This window comes from Diadema antillarum, unplaced genomic scaffold (genome assembly GCF_040938485.1).
Source record: "Diadema antillarum isolate AM-2024a unplaced genomic scaffold, OU_Dant_1.0 seq00000687_RagTag, whole genome shotgun sequence".
Lineage (NCBI taxonomy): Eukaryota > Metazoa > Echinodermata > Echinoidea > Diadematoida > Diadematidae > Diadema > Diadema antillarum.
In genome coordinates this window covers 710914-730384 of record NW_027271592.1, presented here as the reverse complement: position 1 = coordinate 730384, position 19471 = coordinate 710914, and positions in this window count along the sequence as shown.

The window sequence follows — 19471 nt, the reverse complement described above, 5'->3', positions numbered from 1 at the left end:
TATATATACAGTATAAATACATCACATAAACACAGAAGCACATCACTTTGAAAGTCAGTCTGCCTGAAGATCGCCACAGCGTGAATCCGCCGGTAGACGAGACGCCAAAGCACAGGTACGCCTATATAAAGATAGATTGATAGATAGATAGATAGATAGATAGATAGATAGATAGATAGATAGATAGATAGAAAACTCTGAATCCAGCTTCAGGGAGAAAGTATGTGGGGATTATGTTTTAATCAATGCCAGCATTAGAGGGATGATATAGTATTGATGGAGATTAGGATTGGGCTCTTAACTTTTTGTGAGATACCAAGAAACCACATATGGATTGGTACAGAGCATACCATTCTAAAAAAAAAATCAAAGTTTATTTGATGAAAATTGGTTTTGAAATGGCTGATACATCATAAAACAAAGTGAAAGAAAGCTCTGCTTTGGACATCTCGGCCATTTTAAAGCAAATTGTCATCAAATAGACATTGAATTCCTCTTAGAATGACATTCTCTTTCATATTTCATAAAAGGTCTCTCATCATCTCACACAAAAAAGCAAAAACAAAAAAAAAATGTTACAAACCTGAAGTTAGGTCTCAACCAAAACTATTCAATCCCTTTAAAGCACGTGATTGAATAGGGTGTACATTTGTAATATAGTTGAAAACGTTAAGGAGACGAAAATCATCTCCTTAAGGTCAAGTGTCTCCTTGATGTAGCAATTATGACCATTAAATGTCTCACTGAATCTGGTATATTACATATATACAGTTTTTATCTGTGATTTTAGTACCTACATAAGATATACATAAATAAGCCTACATACATACAATAGGGAGGTGCTAGAGAAGGAGAGGAAACTAAAGCTCTCCTTTGAAGTCATGCGCGGCACCGCCAAGAAGTTATGCGTTCAACTACAGGTGTTACCCATGTGCCTTGACAAAAGAGAGCATCAATAATCGGGACTAGCGCTCTCACATCTAGAAATACTTGCCCCTACTGCAATTCGCTCTCTCTTTCAGTATGATGGCAACAATGAATTTGTGTACCTTGAATTGGAGCAGCTAATCAAAATGTAGTGTAAAACTGAAAATTTTAACAGCAAATAGTTTAAAAGCATGCTGGAACACGCTTTGGCGGAGTACTTTATTTGAAAGATCAAAATATACCAGATTAAAAGATAGAAAACTAACATGCGAAAATGTGCGCATTATAGAAAAATATTAGGTTTTTAAGAGGGCCTAATTTTCATTTCATTTCGATTTGCGCATTACGAAGAAACTAGAAATACATGTTTATAATATTGAATTCTTTCCCAAACTATTCTAAATCAATTCGAGTATTTCATTTAAAATTTTACGGTGAAATAAAGCTTGTAATTCAACAGAAGGTGAAATGCGCTCTTCGTCTCCGAACTTCGTCTTGCAACTAGAGCGGTGCCGAGCATGACTTCAAAGCGTAGTGGAATGCTAGACATCCCATTGTAACGTCTTGAACCCAAACATGTGTTTGCATGAATTACAAAGAGTTGCCACTCCATCTCTGTAACACCTCCCTGCATACAACTTTATTCATGTGTGTGGAGAGATAAGCAGACAAAAAGGGATGAGGTCTGAGACTAGTTCTATACCATATATATATATATATATATATATATATAATATAAGAAGAAAGAGTCAAGTACGCCATGGATCCAACGAGAAGTTGGATATATATGTATATATATATATATATATATATATATATATATATATATATATATATATTATTCTATATTATATCATATTATATTATATATAGAGAGAGAGGGGAGGGAGAAATGTATATAAAGACAGGCGTTTATGTTTCTCTCTTTTTTCCACTTAATGTTCATAAGAGTGAAGAAGACCAAAGTTGAGGGTATGGCTATTTAAGGAACAATATTTCTATTGAAATAAACAGCGTCTGCGAGGACAAAGCAACCGCACACTACGTTATCCATGTAAAATTTACAATACCTTAACATGTCTATAATTATAGTTTGACAATTTTGTCCATTAAGGAGACAATAGAGCAAAAAGTGTTCGCAGCTACCCAAAACAACAAATCAATGTCTTTCTTTTCCTCCGATGGGGAAAGTGAATGGCCACTTATAAACGTTCAATGAAAAACAAAGTCACTAACGAGAAAAACTAAGACACCGCCTTCCGGAATTGTTCATACTCGACATGAAATAGCAGTAGGTCTTCTCAAGTTGTCTTGACAACGGCACGCCCCTATTTCGTCTATTTCGTCTTTTTTTTCTTCGTCTGCTGATTTATTTCCCTTTGCGCGCGAAACCGAGATCCTTAAAATAAACTTGTCATTATGCTGCGAGAGCGCTCCAAAAAAACCGTTTGCTCAAACCCTGTGCACAGTCGATAATCATAATGATACCCCGTGCAACATTAAGGAGGTTGATTTGAGGATTTGAAGCTTTACCGGACTCTCCTACTTCTCTGCATGTGGGGACGACGCTGCCACTTTGAGCTCGTTATGCGAATTTCAAAGTTGGACAAGAACGAAACAAGGAAAATTATCTGATTTGATTTCCGGACAGATAGAGCAGCTGAAGAACTCGGCAACTCTCTTGACGGCCTGTCATTTACAGGTGCAGTATAATTATTTCCATTCAAAAGCATTTTGAATTCTTAATACCACAGTTATCATACACACACACACACACACACACATACACACACACACACACACACACACACACACACACAATATATATATATATATAGATAGATAGATAGATAGATAGATAGATAGATAGATAGATATAGATATGTACAATTTTTTTTAAACAAAGAGAGGGAAAACTGACCAGAATCCAATAATAAATAGTGAAAACTGTGAGCGAAGAAAATCCCGATGAAAAACCCACTTTCTTTTCTCAAAGTTTTCACTATATATATGTATATAATATCTGCTTCATTCGGATGACAGCTTTTGGTTGTCTGTTCCTCTCGGAAATTAATTTTGTTTTCTACAATTTCTACATCGTCTCTAACATAACGCTATTGAAATTCACGATAAAAACTCCATTTCATAGAAAAACACAATAGTGAAAGGTCCTCATAAGTATTGGGGGATATCAGGGGTAATGGTGAAACAAGACCAGTGTGTGGTTTCTGGTACAAAATTGAATTAGAAAGAGAAAGTAATAATGGAGATTAAGACCTAGAACTATGTTAGCTTATAAAGGTGCCTGCATTAATTATTTTGCGTATTGACTAAAATGTGTTCCTGTCGATATTTTGAACGCTGCTAGCAATGACTGTAAATACATGGTGAGAAATACTACAGCTAACTCACACACATTATTTGCCAATTAATCACAGCTCCCTAGTCCTTGCCTTCTACTCTTTCAGAATAACTTCCGAATACATAAGCCAACATTCTTATTCCCTTTCTTTTAATCATGATGGAATTATAGTAACTTGCGGCCCTTGTGAGCTTCACAAGAATTGCCACTGTTCACAAAACCTGTAGGTTTGCTACGTCAGATGTTGCTAAAGGGGGGGGTGGGGTGCAAGGAGGCATTTGCCCAATCCCCATGGAATGTTGGGGGCAAACAAATCATTTGTCAACCCCCCCCCCATAATTTTTTTTTTAATCCCGAGATGAGGACAAATCTCGAACTTTCTTGATGGAAAATTGTCCAAATACTGCCAGAAGTATGCACCAGATCGTTGAATTGCAATCACAAACATGCAAAAACTCCCCACTGGGTCCCTTTCTATAGACTTTGTACACTTTTGAGATTGACGCATTTCCTAATATTTTATCAAAGAGTGTGCAACGGATCTTTCTTAACAAAAGTTCCCTCATATGCAGAGGTGTCGATGGGGGGGGGTGGCTTTCTAATCAAAGTATTGGGGACAAAGATATCATTTTGCTCCTCCTCGTAATTCCAGAGATGTTAAATTTTCTTACTTTTTCGGGTAGAAAACTGTCTAAATATTTCACTCAAAGATGGCTGAATTTCAGTTATGAACATACAAAATCTCCCTCGCGTGAGAGGAAGATAGGACTACTCCTTTCTATACCCTCCCCGTACTGTCCTTTCTATACTTAATAAGCCTTCAGATTGACAGAATCCCAAATGTTTCATTTACAGTGTGCACCGTCCAGGTCTGTCATTTCAGTTAAAAATGTACAAGTTTCGTCGGGTGGGTGGGAGGAGATATCTAGATATTTTCAATTGACGGAGGGTTTCCCCCAGTAGATTTAGTACACTTCTGGAATTGAAGTTTTCCCAGATTCCATCATAAATGTGTTTAAGAGATATTTTTATCTTTATTCTAAAAATTCAAAAGCTTCCTCGTATGCAGGGGTGTCGATCATGGAGGGTGAGGGAGCAAACATGTCATTTTGTCCCTAATACAATAATTCCCGAAATGAGGAAAATATTCCTGCTTTTGTGACAGAAAACTGCCCAAATATTTGACCCATACTATGCACCAGATCCTTGATTTCAAATTCTAGAAATGTAAGATCTTCCTCGCTGGGAGGGGGAAACCCCTTCCCACCCCCCCCCCCCCACCCCATTTCGTCGGCTATTACATAATTGATATACTTTGGAGAGCTGGGCAAGTGCAGATATTTCATCAAAAAGTGTGCATCAACTCCGTCACTTCGATTCTAATAAATTCAGTTACCTTATCCTCTTTAGATTTGCCCTTTCCCAACTCGGTTCCTTCCTATTCACACAATTAGAACTTGGCACGATTTGGGGATTGACATTTTTCCGAACATTCCACAAAAGTGTGCATTTGATCGTTCTATTTCATATCTAAAACGCAAAAACTCCGTCGTGTGGAAGGAAACTACCCCCACTCAATCCCCCCTTCCCCCCCCCCCCCCGTCAACTTACATACACTTTGTAAACAGTGATGTTGCACACGTAGATCAAGAACAGAGATACGGCTATTCAGTCATTCATATATTATCTGTGAATATTTATTTCTATTAGTGGAAAAATGAGCAAAAAAACAAACAAACTGGGATTCCACCTCCCCACCCCCCCCCCAAAAAAAAGTCTCTATCGTGGGAGGGGGTATCCCCCCGTCCCAAACCCTCCCCCCGCTCGGTCGCTTCGCTCCCTTGCCGAGGATCTCACAACGTCACATCAATGTGCCCCCGTCGAGATTTTTCAAACCCCCCCCCCAAAAAAAAAGCAAACAACAAACAAACAAACAAACAAAAAACAGAAGTGTTCCGGCCCACTTGACCGTAGTGAGGCAGCTCTTTGGGTATGTAACAACGCAAACGGAAGGAAACTGATCAGAAATTGATATAATTTATCAGCTGAATATGAGCAAAGAAAATGAGATTCCATTGGGATTCGAACCCGAGACTTCCAGATTGCCTAGCTCGGCGCTCTACCGAACGGCTGAGCCATAGAAAGTCCAAGTACAGTGTTCGTCCCAAGAACCCTTAATTCTCCATGCTCGTTTGGTCAGAAGCTATTTATTTTTCTGACTATTTTTGCATTTTTTTTTTGAAAAATCCCCCAAACTGTGTATCAGATCTCTGAATGTCAGATCTGAAAAAACAAAACTTCCCTCGTGTCACAGTCACTCCCCTCATTCCCCTAATTCTTCTTTATATTTTACAATTCTTACTCTTTTCATAGGAAAAAAAAACTCGAATAAAAATCTCACCAAGTGTGCACCATATCCCTGAGTTCAGGCCTGAAAATACAAAATCTCCCTCGTGTTAGAGCTGCCTATCCCCCTCCCACACACTTTCACAGCACGTTTTCCTTAATACAAACTGTTTCTTACTTTTTTGACAGAAGCAAAACTAAAATATTTCACAAAAATGTGTGCACCTAGATCTCTGAAATGCATGTCTGAAAATGGAAAATCTCCCTCATGTTGAAGGGGCGTCGAACCTAGGGGGAGGGGATAGTTGCCCCTCCCCATGAAGATATTGAAGGGGCAAACATTATTTTGTCCCCCCCCCCCCCCTCATAATTCCCGAGATGTGAAAATTTTCTCGCTTTTTTGATAGAAAATTTAAGTGTGTACATGAAATTGCTGAAATTCAATTCTGAAAATGCAAAATCTCCCTCACGACTCCAAGTCCCCCTCCCCCTCTCCCAATCATAAAAACGGATCGACACCCCTCTCACTCCCTTTTCTCTCTTCATGCTCACGGTCGCTCGGCTCTCTCGCACATATTTTCCATTTTTTGCCCCCCCCCCCTTCATTAAAACGGAACGATGCCCCTGGGGATGATAACTTTAATGGACTTGAATCAAGAAAATTGAGAAACACAATAGCTATAAGGTAATACTTACTACATTATCAAACCTTTATACAATGAATTGAATGTCCTTATATTACCATTTTATTTCATTTGCGCGTTATGCAGGGTGACGGTACGTTTTTGAAAGGGGGGGGTCAAAATCGTCTGTAAAGCCAAAAGAAAAACAAAAGAAAAGAGAAACAACAGCAACAAAAGTGTTCATATTTTTCAAGTGTGATTTTCCGCCAAAAGTCGGCTGACAAACAAAAACAGAACAAAAACAGGAACAAAAATTCTTCATGTTTTTGCTACCACTTCCCTCCCACTTTATATTTCATACAAAAATGTGGGTTGCAAACATTCGATCCCTGTAAAGGGGGTTACATGTAGCTCCCCCCCCCCCCCCCAGCTCCCCTTCCCATCGTTGCGCCGGTTTGGTTATGATAGGCTTGTAATCGTGATTGTATGTGATGGTGACTATCACCGATCATCCCCCTCCCCCCCCCCCCCCCCCCACTCCTCGGTACGGATTTACGCCGTTGCCATACAAATTCCTCCACACTCATTCTTTTTTCGATTTTATTCTTTTCCTGGCTTTTCCCCGCTTGATATTTGTGTACAAGGACTACAAACTGAACCATGGCGCATGTAATTATACGGTAAACGAGACAGACACATAGCGCGTTCACAGACAAATATCGCTTATTGGTGCACAGCACGAACAATGGGGGCGACTTTCTCATTTCAAACAAATTAATGAAATACAAAGGGATAAAACTCTACAAAAAAAATAACAATTCATTATTTGAACAGTCATGCGTCTGGTTTCTTAATCGATTTTTCTTTCACGTGCACAGGCGAAAACCCGCAAACCCGGAAAACACATCGCCGAGGCATTGATTGTCTCAGTAGAATACGAGGTTGTTCGTTGGATGCGAGTTTTCGTCGATTAGCTGAGTAAATTGAGCAAAAATAAGAGGGAACAAGCGATGGAGATGAGAAAAATACCAGACAAGCTACGGAACGTAGTAATTCGAAATGAATAAATAAATAAATCGCAATGAACGACGAATACAGAGGAGCAAATTCGACTGACTGCATGTCATGGATCATTATTGTTGGGAATTTTACCGAAATTGCATGCACAAAGAACCTTGAAATTTGCATACGTCTTTTTTTTTTCAGAGAAAATCAGTATTCTGATTCATCCAGAGAGGAAGCGTATTCAAAGACTGTTTCATAAACTCAAAAGAAGAGAAATGATATCTCTCAGAATATCGAATCGATTCGCCAAAGATTTCAAAGGACGCAGAGCGTGTGGTTCTTGAAAATTCCAACAATTATTGGTATGAACGATAAATAGAAACGCACACACACATAGATATTGTTTACATTTACACTAAAAAAAGATAATAATTTCATGTACTTAACAAATGTGAAAACATACACAAATTGTCAGGAATATTATAATACATGATACTCTCACACACAGGACACATACGACATCGCCAGTAGACGCATACAAACAGATTATACTGCTAGCACATACATCCATACAAAGACACCTATTCTTTTGTCTCAACGAAATAGCGAAATCTCCCAAAACCTGTCCATCACACACTATAACAGGCATAAATACCATGGCTCGACATAATAGTGGTAGCCCAGTGGTCTAGGGCCACTAGAATTAAGATGTTTGGTCACCAAATTTCGAGAAAAAAAAAGTTTATCTTATGCTTATGGTGGCCCGATCGAAAATGTTGTGCCAACGTTTAAACTTCCAGGTCGCGGAGACATTATATAGGAGTAAGACAGTATAGTATTCCGCGGGAGACGTATCTTAACCGTGAAAACCGTTGGCACAACTTTCTTGCATCTCTATACGTGCATTCTGTCAGTGGCCTGACTTGGATCCTTCAAGGTACAGACGGTTTCCTTTCTACAATCTCAATGAAAGAAGCTACGTCTCCCATAGGACTGTCTTATGCCTATATATATATATTATATGTATAGTGCGAGGTTGCACTACATTGTAGCTACGTCCGTGAATGCCCTATCTTCTCGAACCGTGATAATAATTTATATGTATATATATATATATGAAGGGTTTGTTTGCAAAAACCGATAAGTCCATTTTTGAAGATTTTGAAGTACGATCTCTGTCATAATGTACAAAATAATACCTTTTAAATGATATATTGGTCACTACATATAAAGGTATATTTTTGAAGTTATGGTCAAAAGAAGCAAAAATTTTCTTATTATTCTCTTTATTTTTCTTGACCATTAATCGCAAATATCTCCATTTGGCAAATATGGACTTATCGGTTTTTGCAAACAAACTCTTCATATATATATATATATATATATATATATATATATATACATATATATATATAGAACAGAAGTATTGGAACAAGTTCACTCGGTTGACAGTAGGTTCATCCGTATTTATTGCTACTCGGAGTTTCATGCCACCTCCATGAGGCGCAATCATCAGGCAATGATTAAATACATCCCAGAAATGCATTTGGATCCAAATGCATTTCTGGGATGTATTTAATCCGTGCAAAGTGAGGTCAAAGGTCGCTTCAGCTCTTCCTTTGAGGATATCGAGCACTCTTCATAGAAGGATGGAATCACCAAGTGTATATTTTATATACATATATTTATGTACTAGCATAATACATGTATATATATATATATATATATATATATATATATATATATATATATGTTGATAAGGAAGTCCACGTGTTGGCAAGATAAAAAGATAAGTAACAAAGCTGCAACAAAGTTCATGCTGTATTCACCAACGGTTTATTTCTTCACACAAATTTTCGAGCGTCTCGCCGCCCTTTCCGTGATAATAATTATCAACACTTGAGAAAGGGCGGCGAGACGCTCGAAAATTTGTGTGAAGAAATAAACCGTTGGTGAATACAGCATGAACTTTGTTGCAGCTTTGTTACTTATCTATAAATATATATATATATATATATATATATATATATATATATATATATATATACAGGGCTCGACACTAACGGTGGCCCGGTGGCCCGGGGCCACCAAAAATGAAAGTCGGGCCACCAAATATCCAAAAAGGGCAAATTTTTTGAAAAGTATGTCAATAAATTCGTAACTTTTTGCGTCGGAAATTAGCAGTTAAATTTGTTCAAAGGATGGATGAAAAGGACTGAATGAATGCCTGAGAGTGAATGTTGCAAGTCTGTTGAAGTTTATTTATGAGTAGATAATTATTTACAACTTCTAATTCGTACTATCATAAATCTTAAATATTTGACTCATAAAAAAAAGGACTTTTAATGTTTTTTATTGTTTTTTCTTCGGGACACCAAATTTTTCTCTCGGGCCACCAAAAATTTGAAATTTAGGATTTTGGTGGCCCCATCGGGCCACCAAACAAAAAAGTTAGTGTCGAGCCATGATATACACATAAAAATACTTTTTATATTTTTTCTGCATTCAAAGTATAGAATGACGTTTTCTTTATAGAATCTCAATTGTAACACCCCTAGAAATTTAACCGAAAAAAAAGATAAGGAAGGAAAAAATAGTTACTTAACGGAAAATGAAATGACCGGATTTTTTTCCAGATATAGCGGGACGAAACACTACCTCCGTTAGCCTTAAACCGTACCAACATGGCGCCTGGGTCAGTGCTCTTACTGCGTGCTTGGATTCTGCTCTATAGTCTTGATTACGGTGAGTGAGAATTGTGGAATCGCATGAGAATAATCCAAGAAATGAAAGAGGCCGTGATTAATTGGACATTGTACTAGTACATGTATATGGAAAAACGTTAGATTGTACTTTAAAAAAAAAGAAAAGACTGAAGATTACGAAAATCGATTACAAAATTAAATTACGTCTTTAAGATATTGCTAATGAATAAACAAATGCAATAATAATACATACAACATGAGCTTTTGAACACGGGAACCCTAACATTTCAACAAAAGACCTTTTTTGATATAAAAGAAAACATGAAAACAGCTAATCTCAGTGTTTTGTGGGATTCAACATGGACCGTTAATCTTTCTAAGGCTGCTCCCGAAATGTATAGGTGAGAATGATTACATAAACTGCATGCAACAGCAAAACTTAACACACACACACACACATACACACACACACAGATACTTGGACATACGACATAAGAGATAACAGGAGACAATAATCAGTTTAGTGATATATTAACAGGCTTTATTTTCGAGGAAAATATCATCATTTCCTTCTGATTTTGAAAGTCTAGTAGATCAGAGGACCTTACACATTTTTAGAAGTCGTGTTGGCGTTATATCAAGATGTCTATCTTTTCGTTTATTGAATGAATTGTTCTTCGAACAAGTGATGTCACGAGACTCTAGCGGAAGATGCAGCGGGTTCGCAGCCATGCCCTGCCTGATCCGTCTGCAAGACGGGCGACTGGTGGCAGGCGAACGTACCACCGTCACCTTTGACGCGTACGGCGGCTACGCGCCGTGTGGACGAATTCAGCATCAGATGTTCATCTGCACCTATGCGAGTAAGTCTTATTTTAAGAAATTGTTGTTCCTTATTTTTCACCAAAAGCATTGAAAAAGTATTTCCGACTGCAACCTGTCTTGCAAGCTTTCATGCCTTATGAATATCATTGTTAGTGTTTGTTACTGGGTGTGAGTGTGTGTGTACAACGGAATAACAGAAAATTCCTGCTAAAGTTGCTCAGACCTGACAGCTATACATAGTCCTAAATATGTAGTAGCACTTGCATAAACTGACAAATTAAGCTTGTTTCAAATTGATGGATTCTACACGAGGCATCGGAGTTAATGTGCCCATGCTAGTAATCAAAATACTTAAAAAAAACAACGATGCCGCTTTGAAGTAAACTTTTTTTTTTTTTGGTCGTCTACAGGATCTAGAGCACAGATTTCACTGTGTGGCATTTATATTCCGTTGATTACGAATGGCATGTTTTGCGTGGACCAGAGATCACGTTTAAACTTGCTTTAAAAAAAAAAAGAAAAGTTGTTTAGAAATCAAGTAGAGAATGTTCCGCTATGTTTAAAGATGCCAATTTCACGTGCTAACAGAAATGATAAAAGCAGACCTGAATCTCCTTCAGTTTTGACATAATTATAAAGTTCTAATAGTCCAATCCGTTTTTGTTTTTTGTTTGGTTGTGTACCGCCGAAAGTTATGCCTCTTAGTAATGACATTTATCATGGAACACGTAGGCATGTATCGATGATGGACCGTCATTAATGTAAGCATAATAATATCATGTATTTCCTATTCTTTATCCTTGTCCAATGTCATGAAATTCAGACATAACGTCGAATTTCCCATCATTTGGTGCGCCCACGTTACCGTCGAAGTCCATAACATCGCAAATGTCGTCAGTGGGTTCTTCTCGTGACCCCACAATGACAATGAGTTACAGACAAGGAAGTCGGGTACCGACTCTTTCTTTCTCGCACGAAACTACGGCGTCGCAGCCGGTTGAAGCGACGACGAACTCGGCGATGGTAGCGTCTAGGAACTGGACAACGGGCGAAACAGACAGCCAGCGGTCGACGCAGCCGAACACGGTGACGGCAAGGTCAGGGAGCTGGACAACAGGTGAAACCGATCGCGACAGTCAGCGGTCGACGCCACCTTCGAAGTCAACGCCTTCCGTGACATCTGTCGGACATTCGACCATACGTAGCGAGACTCAACACCAGCCTAGTACACCTGTGCAAGGTGGTCAGACAACTGACCCGTCTCTTCAATTTACACCGAGATCTTTGGTGCCAGTGGCGAGTCAGATGGTACCCGCTGTTTCAACAATGACTGCAAATGGGGCGCCCCCTTTCACCCAGTCTCAAAGCAGTCCCATCACAATAGAGCCTGGTGTTTCAGAGCGACTAGCCTCAGCAACAAGAACTACAGCAGCACCACCAACGACAAGCTCAGGGCATAGTACGGAAACATCCCTTACGCCGGCACAAACAACCGCGACGCCACATCTCACAACTGTAACGACACCTGCACGTGCGGAAGCGACGCCACCTCCTACAACTCCACCTCCTACAACTCCACTATCTCAAACAAAAGCGACGCCACGTCCTGTAACTGTAACATCGACACAGTCACATGGAGGTCTACACGACAGAACCACGGAATCATCAACAGTTGCAGCTGTGTTGTCCACACAGGGAACCACCCAACCACAACAAGCAACAACTGCCTCACAACAAACGACGCCCTCTACGACAGAACACAGTCTCTTCACCACACCAACCCTGCCCGTGCTAAGTAGAAATTCTCATTTCCTTTAATGATCTCTCTTGTTTTATTTCTTTATATTTCTAGGAAGACGGAGATAAGGGAATCGATAATCTTTGACGAAGATGAGTGGAACGTCCTTGAAACCTTTGTAGGTGACTGTTAGCAGACCATTGAAGCAATCTGGATAAAAGAACTAGACGCAAGACAGTACAACAATGTATTACCAAAGCATAAAAAAGTTTCCATTCGACAATAATGTTCTATTTGTTACTACTTTCAACTTTAATAGACTTTGACTGAAATAGCAGAAGTCATGGCAAACATTCAGATACACGAAGCCAACACACTGTCACATCAGCACTAATTATGTTGATTGATGTGACAGGTAAAATACAGAAATTCCTTCCGTGGGGATTGAAGTGATATAGGGTGAAATTCTACGTCCCGGGATGAAGTCGACGAACTTATCACCTACCCTAAATTTCATCCGTATATTTCTGACAGCCATAGTGATCGTCTGTTTTATCTATGGATTAACCAAAGTTCTTTGGGAGAAACGCATACATTCACAAGAATATCATAGGGTAGTCATTTACGCGTTGTCATCGACAGTGATCGATCGAGCTCCCCATAAGCACTGCGCAGCTTTTGTCCCTTCCTTGGGTACGGTTGTGATTACCCAATTCATTACTTTCAACTTTCTTTAATAACGTTTCAGTATGTGCATCAAGAAGAATAGTTCGCTCATTTCATTCACCTGTAGAAAGATAATCATGAAAATATATTCTATCGACTTCGCAAAATATCGTTCTGTAGCTTGACATCGTCTGTTCGGTGCTTTTTATTTTAGGCCTATACCCAATCCATATCTCATACTTTCCTTTTGTCGTGTCCTGTAGCAGGTAGGATATTTGTGACAGACTCTGGAAGAAACAGGCTCTACATGGGTGACCTTGATACCATGACCTTTAACGAGCTTGCAGTTAGACCTGACAGTGAACCCTGGGACGTCACCTACGACCACACTGAGCACAGGGTCTACTGGACGGAGACGGGTACAAAGAAAATCTGGCACGCAAACCTCGACGGTACTGACAAACGACACATCCCAAATTTCTCATACAACGGTGAGCTACTCTTAACGTTTAAAAGTGAGCTTTAGATCTACGACGCGAACGCTAAGACCACGTAGCCTCCCGGCTTGGACAATGGAAAAAGCTGTCTCGCCCATGTGCAGAACACTATTTGTGGCTTTTAATAACGTCGTCTTTAAGAGCGATCGCAGATCTGAAGCTCGTCAATATACTTCAACGCCGAATTTCGCTAGCTGCGAATGTGGTTATTGTTTATTGTTTTCACAAGCCACGAGTAGAGGCATGTCTTCCCATATCAGATCAAAAACTGAATTTTTTTCATCTCAAAGCAAAATGGTGATTTTTTTTTCTTCAAATATCACTTCATGTACTGCGCGATGTTTGACTTGCACTTTCCCTCGCTCTAAAGGAAGACAGTGCATACGATATACTGCAATGTAACCATTGGAAGGATTTTAAATCAGAATTTTAAAAAAAAATCAAATGAATACGCCTACTGAAACTTAGTGTTTGTATTTTCCCGGGGTATTTTCACTTCTGGAGGTAGGACCTAACGGGTGCTGTTCGTTATTCCGAAGGTTCGCTATTCCGAAGGTTCGTCAATCCGAAACACACAAATTCCCTATACCTAGAGGTTCATTAATCCGAAAATGAAAAAGGGTTCATTAATCCGAACACTTGTGGCGTTATTCCGAAGGTTCGTTAATCCGAAAATGAAATTCGGAATAATGAACCTTCGGAATAACGAATCTTCGGACTAAAGAGCCTTTGGAATAACGAGCCTTCAGAATAACGAGCCTTCGGAACAACGAGCTGTAACCGAACCTAACGTGCTTGCTCTTCTTGGTAAACTTGGTCAAAACTTTTTATCGTGACGAACACATTGACAGGTCCCTACAGTATCTCGATCGCTGAATCTCACCGGAGAATCTACTGCGCCTTCCGGGACCTGCCCGGGATCAAATCCATCAAACTGGACGGTACGGATAAAGTGACCATCATAGAGGGGTCCACTAACGTCATCAAACCACAGTCCTTACTGGTCGTTGAATCAGATAGGTAAATAACGCCTATACCCCACACACATACGGGTGCTGTTCGTTATTCCGAAGGTTCGTTAATCCGAAACACACAAATTCCCTAGTCTTAGAGGTTCGTTAATCCGAAAATGAAAAAGGGTTCGTTAATCCGAACATTATTTTGTGGCGTCATTCCGAAGGTTCGTCATTCCAAAGATTTGTTAATCCGAAAATGAAATTCGGAATAACGAACCTTCGGAATAACGAATCTTCGAACTGAAGAGCCTTCGGAATAACGAACCTTCGGAATAACGAGCTGTAACCCACACATACACACACAAAACAAAAGAAGGGGGAGACACCTGGAAAGCCCGTGAACTTCCAGTTACGAGATACCTCCCATCGAATTGGGGGGGGGGGGGGGGCTGCCTCCCCTCAACAAAACTTGATAAATTGATAATCATGGCCATTTCTATAACACATCTCAATCTCTGTGGCTCCTTTTGTATATATTTGAACAAACATTTTGTGAAAGAAATCTAGGGTGCATATAAGATTTACGTCATTGCCCCTTTAGGTCCAAGAAACAAAATTGATTGTTGTTGTTGTTGTTGTTGCGTGTCTCTCACTTATTGTATAATTACAAACTTTTCTATTTATTGTATTTGTTTTATTGTGTACGCAAACTTACCTTATTTGCTTCTCATATATAACATTGTTTTTGATTTGCAGAATCTTAGATTAAAAATCCCTTAACTGCAACACATACAATTATGAAAGTGGTGCTGATTTCATGCTGACAAAAATGATCGCTTCTGCAGTAAAGTTTCCTGAGGACTTGACAGATGAAACAAATTTTTCATCTTAATATAATTTCAAACATCTCTAGTACTCTCTACTGGGCCCAGCAACATAAAATCCAAAAGAGTGATTTGAGTGGTAACAACAGGGAGCTTCTGTATCATAACTCGGAGCACGCCAACATCGTGGGACTGGACGTGGATTTGTCAAGTAAGTCAAGTCCACGCAACAGTATGTCAAGTAGAATCATAAACGATACAAAATAGGCTTGTTTTAATGAACGTCTTGAGTTGGTATTAATTCATATTTTCACCAAAAAAAATGTCATTCTTTATGTCACCTACGAGTCAATACGATATGGGTGCAAGATCGGTTTACTTTGATAATAATTGTCAAGAAGAACTCTTTGAATTATGGCCCTCCCTGAGACTTTCCAATTGTGCAGTGTCGCTCTGATATGCTTTCGGTACTGTGCATGTAATACTATGTATCATTTTCTGCGCCTTTGTTGGCCTACCTGTTGCTGTTCTTGTTGTTGTTATTTTTTGTTGATTTTACTATTGTTATTACCATTGTTATCATTTACAGTAATAACAATGATGATGATAATGATAATAATAATAATAAAATAATAATTATAATAATAATAATACAATTGATAATGATAATAACAATATAATCATCGTTATCATTTTTATCATTATCGTTATTATTATCATTATTATTATTATTATTATTATTATCATCATCATCATCATCATCATCATTGTCATCACCATCATCGCTATCTTTAACTTTTTTATTCCTGTCTTCTCTTCCAGCCCAGAGGTTGTTCTTCGCCGATGAGGGAAAGAAACTGATCGGGATCTTGTCTCTCCAGGACCTGTCGGTAGAAATTCTATTCGAGAACAGGGGTACCCTCCCTCATGACCTAGCCTTCTTTCAAGGCGTCCTCTACTGGACGGACAAGAGCACCAACGGACTCGCTTCTTGTCACGTTGACGTCACCTGTGACGTGCAGGATGACCACGCGGGGGGCACGTTCTCCACCGTCCGCAAGTTGTTCATTGCGCACGCTACTCTTACGTAATGTGCCCTCAACGGTTTATTTATTTTTTTTTTATCAATTCAATCTTTATTTCCGATTCAATATACAGTATAGATAAAAAAAATACATGTAAATATGAGCACATTGTGCAAAGGTGCAGAAATACAAACAAAAACAATGAAAACATTGACAAAACAGGAAAGTATTATGAAAAAATAAGGAAAACAGATAGAATATAGGTACAATAAAAACAAAAGCTCATTGACACTGTGTATGTGGTTAACCAGAAAATGGTATGCGCGTAGAAAGCCAGAATAGGCTTGTTATGTTGCACATACCCCGTAATATAATCGTTATAAAAACTAACTCGAATGCTATTATGATATGTACCTAAAATCCATAACAACAATGGATATACTTTATACAACATACAAATAAAAAAGAAGACTAATTATCCATATCCAAAAATCAATACTTACTAATCAACATCTTCTTATACTGTCTTTTAAAAGTATTATTAAATTGCACATTAAGTTTGCTCAAATCTAGCGTGTTCCAAAGAACAGGACCAGTATGACGTAGCGAGTATTTACATTTGTCAGTTAAAAAACGCCATCGATGAAAATGAGTTGAGGATCTCGTATAATAATTATGTACATCAGAGTTCAAAGAAAACATATTTTGTATATAAGGCGAGAGAGTTTTTGCATAATAACGTTGCATAAAAGAACATATTTGCATTTTATTCACATCTTGCAATTTTAGGGTGTGTAATAATTTAAAAAGTTTAAATGTTGGAGTTCTATAATCTGATTTTGTACAAATTCGAATTGCTTTCTTTTGAAGTAAGAGAAGTCTTTGTGTCTGGCAAGAATACGTATTTCCCCAGATAGAATTACAGTAAGATAGAACGGATAAAATATAAGCATTATAAAGAGTGAACAAAATGTAACCTGGCACATCATATTTCAGTCGATTTAAGATGCCAATAAAACGAGAAATTTTTGTACATACAAAATCAATATGATCATTCCAACTCAACTTACTATTCAGTACAATACCTAAAAAATTTACAGATTCATAAAATTTCAAACGAGTTTCACCAATTTTCAAAATTATATCATCAGTATTGCATTGCACATCTCCGCGTTTGAAAAATACACATTGCGTTTTACTTATATTTAAAGTAAGCATATTGCACTTGAACCAGTTATGTACTTGAAAAAGACTTTTATTTAAAGATTCAGTCAAAACATTAATATCATTATGTGAGGCAAGAGGTGAGGTGTCGTCTGCATATAAAATGAAATGAGATTCATGGCAAGAGCTTACAATGTCATTTATATAAATCAAAAACAGTAAAGGTCCAAGAATGGATCCTTGAGGCACACCCGTTTCAATATCCTTAAGGGACGAGCTAAAAGAATCATACACAGTAAATTGTTTTCTTCCATATAAATAAGATCTAAACCAATTAAACACACACCTCTAACACCATAATATTGTAATTTTTGTAATAAAATTTTGTGAGAAAGACAGTCGAAGGCTTTAGAGAGATCCATAAATACTGCTAAAACATTTTTACCACCATTAATTTCTTGAATTATTCTGTCCTGTATTTCTATGACTGCCATATCTGTAGACAGGTTTTGCCGAAATCCATACTGACTTTCATATAATAAATCATGCTGGAGCAGAAAACCATAAAAACGAGTAAAAACTATTTTTTCTAATATTTTTGAAAAACAAGGCAGAATAGATATCGGACGGTAATTTGTAAATATTTTGGGATCATCTTTTTTAAAAACAGGTATAACTTTTGATACTTTCATTTTAGATGGTACAATACCAGTACTTAACGAAGAGTTACATATATACAAAAAAGGTTCAACAATAAAAGGCAAAACATGTTTGACCACAATTTAATCAATATCATCAAAACCACAACTTTTTCCAGATTTCAGTGCCTTTCCAATATCTAAAATTTCATCTACTGTAACTGGTTTAAAAAACAAAGTATTAGTGAGAGGTTCATTGATATAAGTAAGAAATTCATCATTATTTGTTTCAGTTGTATAACCAGCGGATATATTTGATCCAATATTGATGAAGTACTCATTAAAATGTTCAGCAATTTCACTGGCATCATCAATATCAGTCCCGTCATACGAAAACGTTTGTTGGTCATTGGTGTCAATCTTTTTTTCCCCAAAACAGCATTAATGAATTTCCATGTCTCTTTTGTATAACTTTTAATCAAATCACACTTCTTCAAATGATAATCTTTCTTTGCTTTTCGTAAACAAAGAGTAGTTCTATTCCGTATCTTTTTATACCTTGTATTATTAAATTCTGAGGGAAAATTAACATAAATCTTATAATATTTATTTTTCTTTTTGATATATTTTAAAAGTTCACGTGTGACCCATGGTTTTCTAATTTCTTGATTCCCTTTGTCCTTAATTTCTCTTTGGGGTAAATGCATATCATAAAGATTCATAAATATATCACAAAACACGTTATACGCCCTCTCCGGATCATTATCTTCATACACTCTTAACCAATCCGTGAGTGCTATAGGTCGGCGGTAAGGGTAGCTAAGTTGTCCTTGGTAATTTTTCGTGTTGTTTTTAACTTCTTTCTACTATGTTTCTCCTCTGGATATAATGAAATATGAAATATTGGTAAGTGATCAGAAATATCTGTCATCAGGATGCCTGACAGGCTAGGGGCGGTGTTATCATTTGTAAATACATTGTCAATAATTGTGGCTGACGTAGCACTGATACGAGTCGGTCTATCTATCAATGGGTGAAATCCATAAGAAATGATTGTGTTCAAAAACTCCAATATGGGTGAACTTACATCCATCAAATATACACGATTATGTTTTATATTGATTTCACTTATTATCTTTTCAAAATAAGGAGTGAATGCAGAAACTGAAT